At 48.8% G+C, this 13451-nt stretch overlaps 1 long non-coding RNA gene across 1 annotated transcript in view; it reads right to left on the bottom strand.

The window, feature by feature from the left end:
* The window catches only part of LOC127475392 (uncharacterized), a 31002-nt gene that overhangs the window by 454 nt on the left and 17097 nt on the right, over nt 1–13451 (bottom strand). The window contains exon 3 of the long non-coding RNA XR_007906186.1: nt 77–1245. This is a non-coding gene — a long non-coding RNA (uncharacterized LOC127475392). The remainder of the gene's footprint in view (nt 1–76; nt 1246–13451) is intronic.

The following is a 13451-nucleotide window of genomic DNA, read 5'->3' as shown; positions in this document are numbered from 1 at the left end:
AGAGTGTGTGTGTCAAAGGATGCCTGAGGGCTACTGAAAGACTTGGACAGACAACCCGAGTGAACTCAGAACCTACCTCAACCGGAATGAATGTCTTCTGGGAAGCAGAAATGCCTGCGTCTTCCTTCGTGTTCAAAAAGCAAGTAGCATAGCACTTGGTCAGTACAAGCATGGTCCTACCTCAGCAGTCACGCTCTGTACCTGCCGCCCCGGCGGCTTCGTCGTCGTCGTTCCCGTGTAAAGCACTTCCAAACCTTTGAAAGCAATGTTCTACCTCAAGCATGAGAGAAGCTCGTGTGTGAGAGTGTGAGAGTGAGTGTGAGTGTCTGTGTGTGTGTGTCTGTGTGTGTGTGTCCTCTCCTCTCCCCCAGTTCCTGCCTCTCCCACCCTGCCCCTCATGAAGCACGATGCTTCACTAGTGTTATGAGCTTTACTTTTAGGGGCTCCGGTGTGATTTTGGAGATTCCTGTCGTGGTTTTTTTACTTTAAAGATTGTTGGGGCTGTCACAGACAAGCAGTGTGGTGCTCTCTGGTTTTCCCTGGCATTGCTGCCCTCCCAGGGCTGATTTGGGTGCTGGTGGTGGCTGCCTCAGTCCATTTTGGGTGTATAGAGATGGAGTACTCAGCTGCCAGCATTGGAGCCAGGGCACCTTCCTGCCTTGTCACTGTGCTGATTCCCAGCAGGATGATTTATGGCACGTGCCAGCATAAGCACCATAACACACCCCTGGGGGGTGGCAACCTGGATGTCAACATCTAGTCCCAAAGCCCACCCTGCCGTAGGAGCGCCCACGGGCAAACAAACCCTGAGACAGTACTTCCAGAACCCCCTGAGAGGCTACTGAGCTGCTCCCAGCTCTTCCAGCGCATTTCCAGCCACAGGAGAACATCCAAAGGATGAGTGGAGCCAAAAAGGGCTCAGTTCCCTGGGAAGGACAAGGCGAGGAGGATGCTGGGGGCTGCCGGCAGCTGCCCCTTCCCGATGCCCAGGGTGGGCAGAGGAGCTCCTGACACCAAAGAGAGGGTTTGTCCCCTCCAGGGATCAACCACCAAACTGCCACTGTGGGGTTTGGGTTGTCCTGGCGTGGTGCAGCCTCGTGAGTCGGTGTGTGACCGGCATCATCCGTGGGGTGAGATGGGGGCAGGGACGGTGCCTGTTCCCTGCCACGTGGGTTGGTTCAATCCAGGCGAATGTGAAGGTTTGAACTCTCTGTGTAAGTGGTGGTAAATCAAATGTTGCCGTATCTGCAAGGACAGTGAAAGGAATCAGGAAAGGAAATGAGTTTTAAGTTTTAAAAAAGGTATTAATTGTATTTTTTTAAATGGTACCAGTGGGAGAGTCCCTTGTGTGAGAAACATCCCCATCACTTGCCCAGCTGGCAGTGGGATGCTGCCCATGGCCATGCAAATAATACCACACACAGGAGGATGAGCAAACGCCTCTTCCCTGTGCTGGGCCGGGTTAGCTGGGAGCAGGACTCTGCCCTTCCACATCATCTGCCTTGGCCCTAGCAGATTGAATGGCACCAACCTCGAGAGCAAGGAGCTCTTGAGGCTTGGTGTTCCTAGCCCCCTCCCATTATAATTCCTCTTCCTGTTGACATCAGGCAGGACAAAAAAGATGTGAAAGGTTAAACTTTGCCGTTAAGCCCCCAAACAGCCTCTCCCCACCCCACCAAAGAGGCTAGATGGGCCATCAGACCGATCCCTGCTCCCAAGGACATGGGGGGATGTTCCCTTTTGTGACGCTGGACCTGGAGACAGCCTGGGAAGGGACTGTGGGGGGACAGCGCCATGTGAGTCTGACAGCACAGCCCATCACAAGAGATGGAGGATGGAAAGGGCAGGAGGGAGGAGGAGACACCAAACAGTTCAAGTTATAACCTCATATCAAAGACAACCCGATCCTCTCCTGCCATCCCACTCCCACCCCAGCCCAGCTTTTGTTATTGTTTTTTTTGGTGTGTGTAACGTCACCGTTCACATTGAATAAGTACCGTTGCCAAAGTGAACACAAAACCTAGAGTAGCGTTCAGCTCAGACTTCCTGAAGCTGTGAACATGCTATTAATTTAATATCATATTATTGTGATATTGTAATAGTAACAAGTATTTGTCACTACTTCCTTTTATTAAAGGGAAATGCTGTGCCATTTGACTAGTTGGAATACGATAGTGTGTCAAGAGTAGAGCTTTTTCTTTTGGTTTTTTTTTTTTAATTATGCAGAAATGTGGTGGCTTAAACTAATGCAGATTCTGTGTTGGTTTGAGACAGTTGAAGATGGATGTAAATCTTTAAAGACTATTTTTTAGAAGTCTAGCTTTTCCTCTTTTTTGGGGTTTCTTTTCCACTCTTTTCAATCCGTACCATTGGGACGTAATGTAGATGGTTGCGGCAACTCAGCCCACGAAGGGCTGGGGCTGGTCTGGTGATCCATCAGGAGGGCATGGTCTTCCCTGACTTATCCAAGTGCACAAAACTGGGCAAAAAGACCACTCAAAATGGCACATTCTGGCTTTGTGCCTCTCAGCTGGAGAAGTGACACATAACAGCCCCTCTTGCTGTACATCAGTGCCTGAGCCAGGCTGGACACAAAGCTGTGACAACCAAAAACTTGGGAAAGTGTCACTTAGAGTATGTCTGGCCTTGAATCTGTGAAATGAGAAGGAAAAAAAGAACAAAAAAGAGCCTGTGTTTGGTTTCAGCCTGAGGGACAGCCTGTCCTTGATTCATCCAAACTGCTGCCCAGAGATAAAACCGCTGGGTAATGGGCAAGTGTTGGATCCAGTGCAAACTGCTGGCAACCACCCATGTTTGGGGTAGGAATCTCATCCTTTATTATTTTTCCAAGCAAATAGTTCCACTAATTCAACCCTCTCAGCTGATCCCAAAAACCCTCTTATTTTCTGGCTGTGGTGAGATGAAATTATGGGAAGGAATAAATATCCAAAAGCTGATTTTTTTTTTTTAATTTTTGGTAACCCATAATGGGCACAACCTATTCTTGGAGCTCTCAAGTTGACCAGAGATGGCTGCTACCTCAGGGATAGTATCCACATTGTCTTTAGTTGAACAGGGAATAGTTTTATGCTGTGACAGGGTATTTTCACACTGTTGGATTCGGGTATTTATTTGTCTACCATTATCTTTCTTCTTTCTTGTTTTGTAAAGGTGCTGATATATTTAAGTGCTGGTCCAGTTTGGGAGTTTTAAATCTTCCACCTCAGATTATAACAAGGGACTGTAGATTTTAAGTTGGCAATAAAAGAGGAGAGAAGCTACAAAGCAATGTTGCTTCTGGATGGTGAAGGGAAGCTGAGTGACAGCACTGAAGTCTGAGAAGATCAGTTATAAAAAAGGAAATTAAAAGCTTATGAAAACAAACGGGGGGAGCTACTTACTCACTTCATCTGTGCAAACAGTGTGTGGAAATCTATCCCTCCCTGTGCGTGCCAGAGCGGGCAGGTTACAGATCCCATCTAGCAACTTGACGCCAGCTCATTTATTTCCCTCCCCACCAAACTAAAAAAAGGGAAAGAAAAGTTGATGGCCAGCTCCCAGTTGGTGTCCAGTCACTAGCAGTGTCCCCCAGGGATCAATGTCAGACCCAGTCCTGTTTAATATCCTTACTGATGATCTGGATGAGGGGATTGAGTCCACCATTAGCAAATTTGCAGATGACACCAAGATGGGGGGGGAGTGTCCATCAGCTGGAAGGCAGGAGGGCTCTGCAGAGGGACCTGGACAGGCTGGATCCATGGGCTGATTCCAACGGTGTGAGGTTCAAGGCCAAGTGCCAGGTCCTGCCCTTGGGCCACAACAACCCCTGCAGCTCCAGACTGGGACAGAGGGGCTGGAGAGCAGCCAGGTAGGAAGGGACCTGGGGGTCCCTGATGGCAGCTGGACATGAGCCAGCAGTGTGCCCAGGTGGCCAGGAAGGCCAGTGGATCCTGGCCTGGATCAGGAACAGTGTGGCAGCAGGACCAGGGAGGTGATTCTGCCCCTGGACTCGGCGCTGGCGAGGCCACCCCTGGAGTGCTGTGTCCAGTTGTGGGCCCCTCAGCTCAGGAAGGACATGGAGGGGCTGGAGCAGGTCCAAAGAAGGGCAACAGAGCTGGTTAAGGGACTGGAGCACAGGTGCTGTGAGGAGCAGCTGAGGGAGCTGGGGGGGCTCAGCCTGGAGAGGAGGAGGCTCAGGGGAGACCTTCTCACTCTACAACTCCCTGACAGCAGGGGGGAGCCAGGTAGGGGTTGGTCTCTTCTCCCAGGTAACCAGCAGTAGGACAAGAGGACACAGCCTTGAGATGTGCCAGGGGAGGTTTAGGTTGGACATCAGGAAGAATTTCTTCACAGAAGGGGTGATTGGGCATTGGAAGGGGCTGCCCAGGGAGGCGGTGGAGTCTCTGTCCCTGGAGGTGTTTAAGGACAGACTGGATGTGGCATCAGTGCCATGGTCTGGGTGACAAGGTGGGGTTGGGTCAGAGGTTGGACTTGATGATCTCAGAGGTCTTTTCTGACCCAGCTGATTCTGTGATTCTATGAAAGGGAAGGTGCCTGGGCTGGAGATGGGGATGAGGGAAGAACCAGCACCCCCAGCCAAAAGTGCTGCTGGCACAGGGCCATGGCACTGAAGCCCACTGGGAATCAGGGAAACAGCTCCAGGTTTACTCCACGGGCAGAGCCTGGGCTTTGGCATCATGTGGGAAGAAGGGACAGGGCCAGTGTGAAGCCCAGCAAGTCAGGGACAAGCCTAATTTCACAGGGCTTTGGATCAGGGTCTGACTTAACAAGTGAAGAGGGATTTGTACTTTGATCGTATTTCCATCATTTAAACTTGCAGTATCTTTACATTTGTAAGAAAGTCATAATAAAACTGATGCTAAACCTTTGTCCCAGTCCTTTTTGGGAATCAACTGTTAGGAGTAATACTAAAAATCCAAATTGCAAAGCACTTTTCTACTGTTTATTTTCTACCTTTCTTACTTTGAACTGTCTTGATATTGAAATCCCACTGATCCCATGATTGTTAGCTCTGTATTAAAAAAAAAAATAATAAAATAAAACCCAGGTTTTTTGTAGTTTGCTCTGTTTAGATTTTAGCCTGTGGCTACTTGTACAAGGAAAATAAAGCTAGAGTAAATGAGTCTGAGTGGGGCTTTTCTTTTCACACGTGGGGTTGTGGTGTGCGGGTTGTGCAGGGGAACTCAGGGCATCACCACTTCACAGGGACGGATGGTGACTTTATGTCCTCTCAAAGAGCAGCTTCCAAAATGCAGCATTTAAGGACTGGGTGGGTTTTATTTTGATGTTTTGCTCATAAAACTCCAGCCAAGCCATCAGCAGAAACCTGCTGGAGAAGGGGGGCTCTTTGGGAGGTGGGTGAGATGAGACCTCCAGGGTCACAGTATGACACCTGTGCTTGGAAATGCAAATCAGATTCCAGTTAATCCTGGCTCCTGCTCAGTTATCCCTGTGTCTGCTTTTCCCGCTGCTTCGGGCGCTGACGGGGCAGCACCTGTGAGGGTGGGGAGGCCCTGGCACAGGTTGCCCAGAGAAGCTGTGGCTGCCCCATCCCTGGAAGTGTCCAAGGCCAGGTTGGATGGGGCTTGGAGCAACCTGGGATAGTGGAAGGTGTCCCTGCCCATGGCAGGGGTTGGAACTGGATGATCATTAAGGTCTCTTCCAGCCCAAACCATTCTGGGATTCTAAGGTGTGTCCTTGCCCCAAAACAGGGGCTGTGAACCATGGGCCACCCTCCTGCAACTGCCCCACGTGCTGCAGCACTGCACAGAGGAACAGCCCCATCCCCTCCTCCTGGAGCTGCCCCCAAAGCCAAAGAACAGTCACAGTGAAGGCCACAGGGAATAAATCAGTGAGACTGAGCCCAGCACTTTGTAAAGAGGGTTTCAATAAGCAGGTGAGTGAAAAGTCCCTTCAAACAACTCCCTGAAGCTCTTGGAACTACTAAATTGCAGCATGGATTGTCCAAATATATACTTCATAATAAATACCAGCATATAAACTGATTTTATTTCCCAGTGGCAACACAAGAGGTGAAAAAAAGATCAGAGTGGGCTCACTCTGGGGATTTCCATGTAAGTTCAGTGGAATCTGGTGCTTCAGATAGCATTGTGGAGTCAAGGTATTGCATAGAGCTTGTGGCTTTCATTAAAAAGGACTTTCCCTGACTTCATGGCAATAAAAGAAAGGTTTGACAATATTAATCTGAAGTCTTAGAAACTAAAGAAATAAAAAAACCCCAAGCGATAGGTTTAAATTGCTTTGATTTTTGGCTGTTGGAAATATTAGGAGCCTCAAAAAAACCCTGAGTGCTCAAAACTTATCTTTAGGAGGAGAAATCTCCTTTTGACCGTGCGCATTCAAATAGAAACATCTCGAATCAACTCTTCAGCTCCAGAAATATTATAAAAAAATTGAGTTGGGCATTTTCAGCTCCGAACGCTGCATTCCTGCCTCGGATATTGCTGGAGAAGATGTTACTGCTAATGTCCCAGTTATAACCCTGCCAACACAGGGAGAATTTATAATATCCCATAAAGCCCTAACTATGGAAAGGTCATTTTGGCGTTAATACCACTCGGGCATCACCGCTTCATTTGCTGACACTTTTACAGAGCCACGCTTGATTCCAGCAGGGCAGCTGTAAAACCTTTATAGTGACATCCTCAGCCTCCAAAAATCATCTTAAAAATCAAGAGCTGGAACATCTTCATCAGCAGGTGCAAGTGGCTCCAAAAGGATCTGCTTGCTCTCAGTGTGGGGTCTCCCAAAACCCAGGGTGAGCACCCCAACACACCGCTCTGGGGGGGATTTTATCCTCAGATCTGGTCTCCAGCCCTGTTATTCCCAGCACCCTCAGAGCCCACCAAAATTAAAAGTCTCCTAATTTCATACAAAATTATCAACCCCTCGCCTTGCCCAGAAAGCCATTTCCTTAGTGCTAAAATAGCTAAATTAGTCTTGCTCAGCATCGTAACAGAGCTTGTCTTGTTTATTGAGCGATAAATATAAAGGTACAGTAACTAAATTCATCAGTCCCTAAACGCAGCCGTTGGGAATGGCCATTTCCATCATCCAATCTACGGCTGCATGAATATTTCAGAGTCCTCTTTCCCTTGGGTGCTCGCCTTATCTCTGGAGCCTGGATATTATTTTCTGCTTTTCAGCTTTTTGGATGTATTGGAGGAAATGTCATTATTTGGACCTGGGTGGATTACAGTTGACTTTCCTAAGCCAATTTATATTGGCAAGCTGCTGTTTTTAAAAACCCCTATAAATCACTGCCATGAATTTTAATAATATAACGTGGTTTCAAACATGCTCCCTTAATACATGACACACTATTACAGCCAGCAATCGCTCCCCGGGTCGTGAACTCCGCTGTACCGTCACCTTCGGCGAGCGCCGTGCCGGGACGAGCGATGCCTCGGCCAGAGTCATGGAAACACCCGTTCCTGCCCCAAATATCTCGGTGTTGTGGTGATTGTGGTTTAACAGCGTGACAAGAATGCTCCTGTGCTTACTCTGACCCACTGCACTCGACCTTATCTGACTACCCAAAGCCTAAACGGCAGAATTAAATCTTGAAACACGCATTTAGGGACTTATCCCATGAGCCCCAAACGCTCCTCAAGACAGCCCTCTGGGGGCTTTGGGTACTGGTCATGTCATGGTCACCACCATCAATGTGTGTTTGAGGCCATTTAATTAATTTCTTTATCTGAACTTTGCTTAAAGATCAGGGGTTCCCTCCCTCCCTGCCAAGACCTATTCCCAAGGCAGAGCTTGGAGTGAGACCTTAGAAGACGCTGGTGTAGAAATCATGAGGATTAGGATTATTTGCTGATACTTCCCTTAATAAAGATATAAGATGCACATCCAGAATGTGACTCCGAGCTGGAGGCCAGCTGGATTCACAGCTCCAACTGGTCCAGAAACTGCCTCATGTCAGGAGACGAGGCCAGACCTCCTTATCCCCTGTTCACTTACTTTGATGATCTCTATCTTCATCTTGTGCAAATTATATTGATTTTCTTCCCATCCCCATTGCAAGGACCCCACGATGTCTGCCAGCTCTCAAGGGCAGACATGCGGTGGGGAGTGGTCTCCTGGTCAGAAGAGAAAGGGCTAAGAGGGATGGGGAATAAAAGCCAAGGCAGAGAGGAGACTTGGGAGACCTTCTTCAAGGAACCAGGTCATGGAGTGTCTCCTGTGGATCCTGGAGCTGATGATGGGGTTTGGTGCTCCAGTGGTGGCACTGGTGATGTCCCCACTGGAGAGTTGCTTGTTGCCCCATTTTAATTGCACAGAACCAAAGGATAAGAATATTCCATCCCTGGAAATGTCCAAGGCCAGGTTGAAGGGGGGTTGGAGCAACCTGGGATAGGGGTGGAACTGGATTATCATTAATGTCCCTTCCCACCCAAACCAGTCTGTGACTCTGTGAATATAATAAGCACATCTGAAGGAAAGAGGGTCGTTAAGGGACAGACTAATTGCAGGCAGGAAAAAAATAACGAGCCAGACTTTGCTCTTTGGCTTCCAAAGGCACCGAGGGCTCCTCAGCGTGGGCAAAGGGGTTGCCAGGACCTCCCCAGACGTTGCCACTGCCTGCTCAGCACCATTGAGCCCTGAAGCAATCACTGGTTTAATGTTCTTGGGTGAAAAAAAAATAAAAATCCCGTTTGTGCAGGGAGCAAAGAGGCTTTTCAAAGGCTTTCGCTGTGATGATTTACCCTGAAATGTTGTCATGTTCATCATTAATCTATTTTTTCCCTTTTCTGTAACTTAACCTGCGACAAGCCGACATTGTAAGTGCTTGATTTTCCAAGAATAAATTACAGTTTCATAAATGGTATTTTGCTTCGCTGCTCAATTTGCAAGTGAAATGATGCCAATTGCTTTGTTCACAGGGTTTTATCTAGCACGAACAATACCATCCTCGAGATTTATTTATTTTTTAACCCTCAAGTTATTTTCAGAGCCTATATAACAGGAATACATGGAGAAGTACACGACAGCCCATATGTTTTGGCATTATCGACTAACCACGAGCAGATACAAGGGCCCACGTGCCTATAAAACATCGATCTAGGAATGAGATGTCACACACAGAGTGAGCCACTGCCCAAAAAGAAAATAATCCCTTACATCAGAAATATTTGCAGTTGCCCCACACTGGGTTAGACAGTGCCCTGAGTGACTTTTTAGATATGTGATTTATGATTTGGGGCTGGCAAATCAACCCCCCTAGAGCTTTCCCCAGGGATGCCCAAGCTGCCCCATGGACCAGCACATCCCCAGTGGAATCTCCAGCACATGGGGTACCCCAGCCCCACTGAAAATATTGTGGGGTTTACACCAGCTATAATTTTTTTTCCTATCATGATAAAATTATGAGAAAAAGAAAAAAAAAAAGTAAGTTTGAGCTATTTACATTTTTGAAATGCAGAGGGGTCCTCCCTGCTGGGGATACCAGGCTCTGTCCAGGGACAGCCAGGGCCACACAGGTTGGGATGTGCCACCATTAAACCTGGTCAATCCTCTTTCACCACAGGAAGGAAAAGAGGGGAAAAGTCCCTAATTTGGTTAATAGACTCTGGTTTCTCCTGAGATTTTTTTAACCTGCACTTTTTGGAGAGACCTTGTAAGAGATGCCTTCTTTGGGGAATGTTTTGGATGTTAATTCACTTTTGGTATAAGACAAAAAGTGAATGGTAATGGTTGTATTTGGAATGGAAACCTGGTGTTTGTGCTCACCAGTACATTAGGATGAGTTTGTGAAGAGCCTGGATCTTCATCTCCACCCTTGAACTGAGCAACCCCACCAGAGCTGGTTTGTTATTTGGGTTAATAAACCATTCAAGCCAAACCATTGAGTTCTGAATCTGCAGGTGACATGGGCAGTAGAGGCAATACTCACATTTCCAACAGAGAAACTGAGACACAGAGAAAATATTTTTCTCTCCCCCTTCAGATATGAAAATGTATTTGTTCTCATCCTCTCTGCTTCTTACCCTGCTTCCCTCACCCCTCTGGAGGAGACCTCAGGAAACGTTTTTCCTTTTCCCTTGCAAGTGAATGTTTCAAGACCTTCATGAAGTTTGGATTTGGCACTGAACAAGGGACAAATTTCCAGCAAGAAACCCCATCACAAAACAGAATTGTCACCTTTTGGCCAACCCCAAGAGGCAACGTGGAAACTCCAGCGAAATGAAACATTCACAGACAGACAAAGCATGTCCCGGAGTCCCTGCTGAGGACATCACCAGATTTTTACGATGAGAAAAACCAGATTAAAATGGAATTTAAAAGAAGTGAGGAGCTGCAGGTACCGTGAGGACGGGTCCCTCCATGCACAGAGCTGTGGCCATGAGCTCCAGGCTACAGGGGCTGGGCTGCTAATGGCTTTAAGCGGCGCTAATTGATCCAAGCAGTCACTGTAATTACGGAGCGGGATATGGTGGCAAAACACTGGCAGAGCATTAACTGCTGCGAGAGGAGAAATCCAACTCGCTGGCGAATCGATCCTCGGGCAGCCGGCACTGACAGCCCCCGCCCCAGCGCTGAGGGTTTTCCATTGCGCTGAGGTTTTCTGCAGGAACGTGCTGATTTCAGGAATATTTGACGGGAGGGAGAGTGGCTGTTAGCTCTTTTAATCCATTTCTTTGCATTTTGCCTTCAAGCCCAGGCTGAGTCACTGCACAGCTCCCTGGCTTTGCCCAAGCCATGGCAGCCCCTAATCCAAAGGTTCCCGAACAAAAGCACTGGATATCTTGGTAATTAATTAGTCTTAATGACAACCTCCAGCAGCATCAGTGCAGGGTGTCATAAGAGCCACCATGAAGAGCTGTGCCGTGTGTGCAACAGGGACCTGCTCTGGTCCTCTTCCTAGTGCAACTCATTAATTATTCTAATTAAAACACACGTTAGTAGGTACTTCTGATGGCAAGGGGCTGTGTGGGGCTGAGGGGGAGTGGAATCAGCCCCCAGTTCCTGCCTGAGGCCATGGGCTCCCAGCAAGAGCCTGAGGATGAAGAAGAGAATGAGTGGGGGAAGGAGAGGGGGACAGCACTGGGAAGTGAAAAGGTGTAGGGAGATGACATTGTTTTGCAATAACCTCCCAACCTTCCTTAATGCTGCTGTCACAGCGCCGATGTGCCGCGTTAATTAAAACGAATGGTACATGACAGAGCAATAATTCCATTATTTCTCCATGCTTGCACCTCCCTGTGCTTCATCCTCGAAGAGCGGGGCAGGGGACCGGGATGTCAGGACTGGGGGTCCCTGAGCAGCCAAAGGTCCCTGACCTGCTGCCTCCTGTCAGGGACCTGGTGCCACAGCAACAAAGGCACTCGGGGCTCTGCGGCTCCTGATCCCCTGCACATCCCACGCCACTGCTGCAGCAAATCCCTGCCTCCCCAGCCATGAGGGTCCACATGCCACAACCACACAGGGGCACACTGAGGGCAAGGAGGCCCCTGGAGCCATGGAGAGCATCCAGTAAAGAGACGAACCCTTCTCTCCCACAATTAACAGCTGCAAGCAACAGACAGGGATGGATTGGTGGTGAATCCACGGTTTTGCTAAAATGCCTCCTCTGCAGAGGCTGTTCTCCCCCCTTCCCACACCTCTCCCTGCCTCTGTCCAACAGCATTCCCAAAAGACTAAACACCTTTGGTTTCCATGGCAGCCTGATTTTCAATGAGCATCCTTCAAGTCCTAACTGGAAAGAAAGTGTTTCATTAATGCATACAGGACACACTGGCATCTCCCCGGGGCGACAGTATCCTTCCCCCAAAACTAGAGTCTTCTGCCCATGGCTTTTTTATTTTAGTGGATTGATGGATTGACAGAGCCAAGGGAAAGGGCTGGTCAGGCTCTGCCACTGACTCCTGAAGCTTGCTTAGAGAGGAAATTGGGCTGCTTTTTCTTGGATGAGATTAAATAAGTAAAGTGATGTTGAGCATCAGGAGGTGGCACATGGAGCTTCCCTCTGGAGCAACTTCCTCTCCTCCAGCCCATGGGGAGGGGACATTGACACCTCCTGAGATGTCCCAGATACCAATCTCCTGGTTTAAATTTGCCCATTTCCATCAGGGTCTGCTTCTCTCTCCTGTTTAACACAAGCTGAGCAGTTTGCACACTCACAATTTGCCATTTCTTTTGAATTTAACCCCATTTAATGGCTCTGCCAGGCAGAAAGTGCCCAGAGCTGGGGAATGGGCAACTAATGAACTAAAGATTTGAAGCACAGCACTTCAGTCCTGCTGGATTTCATCAGAAAGCGCCCAGAAATCATAAAGAGTCCAAGGACAATCCCCAAAGCCCAGGGGTGCCGGGGCAAAGCGGGGTGTGTTTGCTACGCCACGTCCAAATAAAGAAACCATTAAGCAGAACGAGTGAAATTTTTTAGCAGAGGATGCCCGGGGGAGGATGCAGAGCAACCCAACCTTCGCTAGCCTGGGACCCTTCAAAGGTTTTTTAAGAGACCTCAGGTCACGGCCCAGCCTCGGCCCTGGCTTTTCCCAGCCCGGAGGATAATTGCCGTCCAGCCGTGACGTACCCTTTCGCTGACCCCGCCGGGGTCCCAGCCACCCTCCAGGATTTGGCAAGGACAGATATACGGCTGGACCTCAGGGGGCTCCTAAAAGCAGGTCACGCCGAAACAATAAAGCTTTGTTGGAGGCAAAGAGGGAGCGAAGCCGCGGTCAGCCCCGACCGCTGCCGCGGGATTTACTGCCCGCAGATGGGGTGGGGGCTGTGGATGATGCGCCGAGCACCGCGCCGGGGCAGCCAGGGAATGGGGAGCTGGGAGAGTGTCCCCACACTCGGTGTGGTGTTTGGTTTGTATGTGCAGCAGCATCTTTAGCTGCAGTAGAGGCTGCTCTCCAGAGACCAGGATTTGGGAGCGCTCAGGTAGGGAAGAGAGGGGTCCAATTCTTTTGGATGCCTCCCTCTTCCTGGTGGGATGACTAAATCTGGATCTCGCTGAGCTGAGTCCCAGAGCAGGGTTTGCCCCCAGGGAGGTTTGCTCTGCTTTACACATCACCTGACCTTGTGATGAGCCTGGCCGTGTGGATCCAAGCATTTCAGAGGGATCTGAACCTCAGTACTCCAACCCTGAAAGGAAAGCAGGATGTTGCCACACATTTATCCATCGTATTTATCCAGGAGGTTAGGAGGGAGCTAGAGGGACATGATAAACAGCCTGTCCATGCACAGAAGGGTGGTCAAAGACCATCAAATGTAAATGCAGATAAAGAGGTTGCATAGGACACCAAGGTTGAGATAAAAGGTATTAGTTTTTAGGTGATTACCTAACAAAGTTAATTTTAGCATATAATGATCATCCACCTTAGTGCCTCCTTATCCACTTTCTTTGAGAGGACACACAGTTCTCCATTAAGACTCAAAAGCTTCATGCACCA

The sequence above is a fragment of the Manacus candei genome, unplaced genomic scaffold (assembly GCF_025592945.1).
Source record: "Manacus candei isolate 608988 ecotype Guabito, Panama unplaced genomic scaffold, ASM2559294v1 h1tg000046l, whole genome shotgun sequence".
Taxonomy (NCBI): Eukaryota; Metazoa; Chordata; class Aves; order Passeriformes; family Pipridae; genus Manacus; species Manacus candei.
Note: the sequence above shows the minus strand (reverse complement) of the source record. Positions and strands in the feature narration are given on the sequence as shown.